The sequence below is a fragment of the Solanum stenotomum genome, unplaced genomic scaffold (assembly GCF_019186545.1).
Source record: "Solanum stenotomum isolate F172 unplaced genomic scaffold, ASM1918654v1 scaffold32599, whole genome shotgun sequence".
NCBI lineage: Eukaryota > Viridiplantae > Streptophyta > Magnoliopsida > Solanales > Solanaceae > Solanum > Solanum stenotomum.
Genome location: NW_026032036.1, coordinates 1 through 6,633, shown reverse-complemented (window position 1 = coordinate 6,633; position 6,633 = coordinate 1). Strand labels below are relative to the sequence as shown.

At 29.1% G+C, this 6,633-nt stretch overlaps 1 long non-coding RNA gene across 1 annotated transcript; it reads right to left on the bottom strand.

The window, feature by feature from the left end:
- Nucleotides 1-76: 76 nt before the first annotated feature.
- Nucleotides 77-2,653, bottom strand: LOC125852144 (uncharacterized). The gene is made up of 4 exons (XR_007444978.1): nucleotides 2,406-2,653; nucleotides 2,039-2,132; nucleotides 539-654; nucleotides 77-285 (listed from the first exon to the last, which is right to left on the bottom strand). It is a non-coding gene; the product is annotated as an uncharacterized LOC125852144 (long non-coding RNA).
- Nucleotides 2,654-6,633: the final 3,980 nt, after the last annotated feature.

Sequence of the window (6,633 nt, the reverse complement as noted above, 5' to 3'; positions counted from 1 at the left end):
CTAGGGGGTGATCCCGGGTCGTGACAGTAAGCATAAGCTGAATTTTTTTTTTGTGTAAAACCAACCATCGTTTTGCCTATTTAATCTATTCTAATATCTATGTACACAGTAGAAAAAACTTAAAAAATTAGCTTCATGTTACGTATGTTCAAGTGATGCTGCAGTAATCACTTGTCTCTTTGAAATATACCGTATGTGAGATTGCAAAGAGAAAAAAATGTTACTATTAGAAGGTTCAGAGCTACCCTATACCACGGGAACATCCGGATATCCTGCAGCTTCACACTATCATTTTACAAATTAAGTTAAAGAAGTAATTGATCAAGAACTTGATCCATAAATATCTAGAAGATGGAAATTTTTATTTTTTTTTTGATAACCGAGAAATCCGTCTGTGACCCGCCCTTTGGATCAATCACAGCCTTCTAAACTCGGTGGATAATGGGCCCGCCCCTCTACCCTTCTCCAGAAGATGGAAATTTTAAACACGAAGAAAAGAGAGAAATTTGGATAAATAAAATTAAAATAAAAAACATACCAAGAGTAATGCATTTCGTGTAGCATCTTTTGTAGTAACGTTGCCAAAGATAGTAGTCAAGCCTATGACCTCAACTTCTGGTGTCTGAAATGCCATTAGTATTGTCATATTGTCATCTATTATCAACGAAAACAAAATTAGCTCCAATGTGACAAATGGGAACCACATCGAACCTGAACCTCATTAGGAAACACACACAAACACAACTCAGCCTCCTGAGTACCTATTATGAGAGAGATACAAGTCTTTCTTTTTCATTCACCGGCACAATTTATCCCACACATTTGAGACGACAGAAATGAAAGAATTTCTTGATATTTTTTCAAGCATCACTACGTATTATACTTTTATCTTTTTCCTGGTTGATGAGTCACCAAGTATCATATTTTTAAGAGTACATTAATTTCTACTTGAATGAAATACAACTTCTATGCCAAAGAGTCACCAGAAGATATGCTCCTGGGAATTTCCTCTTTCACGAAGAAATAGCTTTCCCGGGAAAGAGATTTCAGAACAGAAAGGGAAAATTGTTCCAAGCTAAGATAAGTGCTAAGAAGCTTCCTTCAAACTTCTCGATCTGGGAAACCTCATCAAGTATGCTCTTTTGGGGATAAAGAAGAGAACAGATGGAAACCAGAAGTTCAAGGAAAACATCCTGCTATTGCATTGTGTTTTCCCTTCTCGAAAACATCTTTCTCTGATCAAAGAATGACTCTCCTCAAGTTGGATTTTGGTTTGGTTTCACAGGTTGCATTTATTTGATACTTCTTTCTTACTCTCTCTAGTATAGAACTCACAGCATATTCTTATTGATATTTCGTCTTGTCCTTTATTTATTATATAATAGCCAACCATCTTTGCTACTTTAGCTTCCTCAATATTATTCAAGTTCGAAGTTTTCAGTCCAGAGTGAAGTTACAGATTGTTAAAAGTAAGAGTGAGTACTACATAAACAAAGTTTGCAAACCAAAATCCTACTATAGTTGTTACGGAATCAAGAGAATTATAGAAATCACCTTTTGAAATTTGTCGGAAACGGTAATATAATTTCTTACGTTCCTATGTATTAGTATTAGTACTATCTCTCAATTTCTTTATAGAAGTAACAAAACATCCCTTGACTAAAAGAAGTCTCAAAATTAGAAAAGATCATATACAAAGTTAATTGCATACTTTCATATATTAAAAGTATAGCTAATTTTTTTTTGATAACCGAGAAATCCGTCTGTAACCCGCCCTTTTGGACCAATCACAGCTATTTATCTCCAACAAAAAATAATCCCAAAATTGACAAGTTCCAGAATGAATGAGATTATATTCTATCTGATTATTGTAATCAAAATGGACACAATAAGGAACTTGGACCCCTTTACTTTATTGAATCTGCCCTTCCCTTTGCACTTCTAACAACAAAAAAGAAGAATCTTCAAGTACACAAAACTGAATTCCCGAAAAGATACCACATTCCTATAAGAACTCCCCAAATTAAGCTAGGTGTACCTATAGTATAATCGTTTCTCTGAGGAGTTAATATTGATTTTTGGGTATGAAGCTTTGTCAACTTCCCTTCTCAAGTAAATGAAAATGTTCACACCTGCAATTAACAAATTGAAAAAGAAACACTAAATTTCAATAACCAAGAACAAAGGGAAAACAAATTTTGAAATAAAAATCCATAAATCTGCAACTATATAAAATAAAATTGCATATATGTGTGAGGACAACATAAATCTTTACATCAATTATAAAATTGGGGGAGAGAATTAGACATAATAAAAACGACGTCAAACCTATATTTTAGTGGTAAAATTTAAAAGTTCAAAAAGAACTGGAAGAAATTTGTTGCAAAATTGAAAGAAGAACATACCTGGAATTCGTTGTTGTTGGAGTTGGAGCAAGAGAATGGAAGAACTGATTCTTGTATTGAAAATCTTGAGTCTACTTTGTGCTAATGAGGAAGGTGAGTGTTCTAGAATGATGGAGAGTGTGTAGACAAACAGAAAAGACTAAGCAACAGATGGATTCGCCATTGAGGAGCTGAGAAGTAGAACGAAGAGTTGAGAGAATAGAGCGACTTTAGCAAGGAGGAGAGAAATTAGGGTTAGAAAATTGTGAGATATAGTAAGAAACTTCTAGAGAAAGTGAAAGGAAAATGAGAGATGTCTTTATTGATGTACAATTAGTACTACTTTTAGTACAATGCAAAGATGCAGTGTTGGTCCTTTTGTAAATGTACAATTAGTACTGCCTTTAGTACAATGACAAGATGCAGTGTTGATCCTTTTTAAGTCCCATTTCTACATAAGGGTAATATAATATATATTGGTGTTTATCACAAATATTTTTCATAGAGATAAACACAAATATAGGAGTACATGATATACACCTATATACATAGGGATACATATGAAATACAATGGGGCATACATAGTTGGAGTCATTAATTCCCAACCTCAAGTTTTTAATATGAAATTTAGCTTAAATCTACCTAGAAGCATCTTCAAACACTTGCACATAACTGATATTCAAGTTCCTTAAAATATTTTGAACAAAACCCAAATATCATCATGTCCTGACAAACCACAAATACATAAATCAATTTTTTTTAATCAAGCTTCCATGGTCTTTATAGGTATTTTTAGATTCTTATAGATAAAAAATCCGAAAATGCAAAAATTCCAACTTAATAATGAAATCAATAAAAAATTAATCCAAAAAAGCTAAGAAAAATTAGCATTGCAACACAACACAAAATCAAGAAAGAACTTATGAAGATTTTATTAATCGAAAAATAAAGCAGAAAGATTTGATAGAATATATTGAAATAAATATTGGTTATTGCGTATAGAATTTTTTTAAAATGTAAATATGTGTTATCGAATGTCATATGTTAAAGAATGGATTCTTTTATTTGCACATAATTGTCATCCCCGTGCCGATTTCTCTTTATTTTTGTTCTAATTTTTTGGAGATAGAATTTACGAATAATCACCTTTTCATTTTCTGTAATTAAAAAAATAGTCATTATCATGAAATTTTAGATTGTACCAATAAAATTCATGATGTTATCATGCAATTTCATCTATAGAATTTAAAACTTTATGTTGGTCTTTTGAGCATTTTAATATTTATTTATTATTAATTTGTCTCACATNTAATTCCCAACCTCAAGTTTTTAATATGAAATTTAGCTTAAATCTACCTAGAAGCATCTTCAAACACTTGCACATAACTGATATTCAAGTTCCTTAAAATATTTTGAACAAAACCCAAATATCATCAAGTCCTGACAAACCACAAATACATAAATCAATTTATTTTTAATCAAGCTTCAATGGTCTTTATAGGTATTTTTAGATTCTTATCGATAAAAAATCCGAAAATGCAAAAATTCCAACTTAATAATGAAATCAATAAAAAATAATCCAAAAAAGCTAAGAAAAATTAACATTGCAACACAACACAAAATCAAGAAAGAACTTATGAAGATTTTATTAATCGAAAAATAAAGCAGAAAGATTTGATAGAAAATATTGAAATAAATATTGGTTATTGCGTATAATTTTTTTTTAAAATGTAAATATTGTTATCGAATGTCATATGTTAAAGAATGGGTTCTTTTATTTGCACATAATTGTCATGCCCGTGCCGATTTCTCTTTATTTTTGTTCTAAATTTTTGGGGATTCGAATAAGGGATAGAATTTACGAATAATCACCTTTTCATTTTCTGTAATTAAAAAAATAGTCACTATCATGAAATTTTAGATTGTACCGATAAAATTCATGATGTTATCATGCAATTTCATCTATAGAATTTAAAACTTTATAACAGTGACTATTTTTTTTTAAATAAGGAAAATAGTGGCCAGTAAACACTATTACAATAAAATTAATTGTACATCGTAAGTAATTGCCAAGGTAAAGGCCTTTAGTTTGGTTGGAATCCATACTCTAGACCTAAATGAAAAATACCATTTATTGGGATTTCAATCGAAATATTTGAACAAAATATTATAACTCATTTTCAAATTCTTCAATCGAGTGTCATGGAATGATGTTGAATTTATTACTAATACAAAATATTATTACAGAACTCATCAATGAACACCTAAAAGTGACACGACTTTTTACTTAAACATCTCAATTAGTAAACTTTGTATATACATTTCGAACATCCGTAGTGTCAAAATGACACAATAAATTAAAGCACACTACATGTGTTTAAAATATACAAAATTTGTTTAAAGTGTCTAAGTAAAAAGACGTGTCACTTTTAAGTGTCTATAGATGAATTCCGCCAAATATTATTGGATGTTTGATGAGCAGCTAGTCTTGAGCTGGTAAGCTGTCTCTCTCGGATATTAATAAATTATAGTAATTACAAATGTATTATTATTATATGTGACTAGTTTTGATGTCGTATATGAAATAGACCTAACACAATAACAAAAAGATAATAATATTGGGACAAATAACATCTCAATGTTTAAACCATGTTATTTGTCTGGATGTTCTAGTGTTGGTCACTCTGTACACGATGTGTATCTCTGGAATTCAAATGAACCAATTTTGGAACTTTGTAGTAATTTAATTATTTTCCTATATATTCAACTTTATATGTTTAAAAAAAAAAAAAAAACTACATGTGAGCAAAAAAACAAAAAAGAGAAAGAGAAGTATCTAAAAGGTTTTAAGTAAAGAAGGATTTATATATATAAAATACTCCATGTGGGTATGGTTGATTGTAAAATAATTAAAGTTGAACATGTGCTACACATTTGTCTTTGTACTTATTTAAGTTTCTAATCATTTCAGTATTAAGGGATTGACCATTAAATATTAATTCGTTTCATTTTATATTGATTGTCCACTTTATTCTTTGCGTATTTCTTAAGAAATTATAAACTATGAAAATAATTTTATTAATTTATGCCTTAATTATTTTTTAAATTTTTTACAAACTTGTTTGTTTATACTTTTAATTTTTTATTAAAGGAAGTACAAAATAGAAAAAAAAGTAATTAATTATTATTTGATTTTATAAATGAACAAATAATTTGAACAAAAACATTTAGTAATGTCCACATGCGAAGAGAATAAATGATAGGAATTCTTCACTAGCTGACAAGCTAAGAATCAACCATTTTACAAAAAAAAATATGAAACAAAAAAGTGCATTATATAAAGTTCACCAATACTCATTTTTTAACGAGTATTTTAGCCATTCAGTTAATTAACTATCTGAAGTTTTAATAATAAAAATATTTTAAATTCTCTTTAATATACAAGCTTGTTGACGAGAGCTCATTTTTCTATTAAATAATTAATAAAAAGGAAAAAAGAAAGGTCCAATGATTAATATTTTTATTTCTTCTGATTTTTATGTCAGGGATTCGACCAAACAAAAAAAATGCTGAACCTTAACTTGATTCTATTATTTTTTGAAAATATCTTGAGTTTTGAAATATACCATTAGTGATGGACTGATGGCAAGTTAAAAGCAAACAAATTAAATAAGAAAACCTTGCTATGTTCACAAATTACAATTTTTTAGCCAACTTAATTAGGCCCTTTACGTGAGAAGAAAATAATCAGCACTAATTTGTTAAACAATGGTAAAACTAACTACTAAATAAAACTAAATTAAGTAGCATCAAAATCAAGTACTTGGATTCCAAGTTCCTAGCTACTAAATATATGCTCTTTCCGTTCTCTTTTCTTGTCATATTTTGCCTTTTAGAGTCAATTTGATTATTATATTTTAAAATATAAGTTAAAATTTAAATAATTAACTCTCGAAAAACAAAACGTGACAAGTAAAAAGAAACGGAAGGAATATATTTGATAGTTTAATGATGATAATTAATAATTATAATGGGAAGCGGGAACTAATTTGTTTAGTCAATGTTAGAGATCCAATGCTTATAGATCTACACCGACTAATTATTTAGTCAAATATTAGACTTGATTTTTCTTCCTTTTTATTTTGAATAAAATCATCCCTAAAATCTCGTGACAACTTTGGGTTTGACAAACTGTAGTGGTCTTTTATTTATTTATCATAACTATTTTCTTTTCTAAACAAAAGAAAAA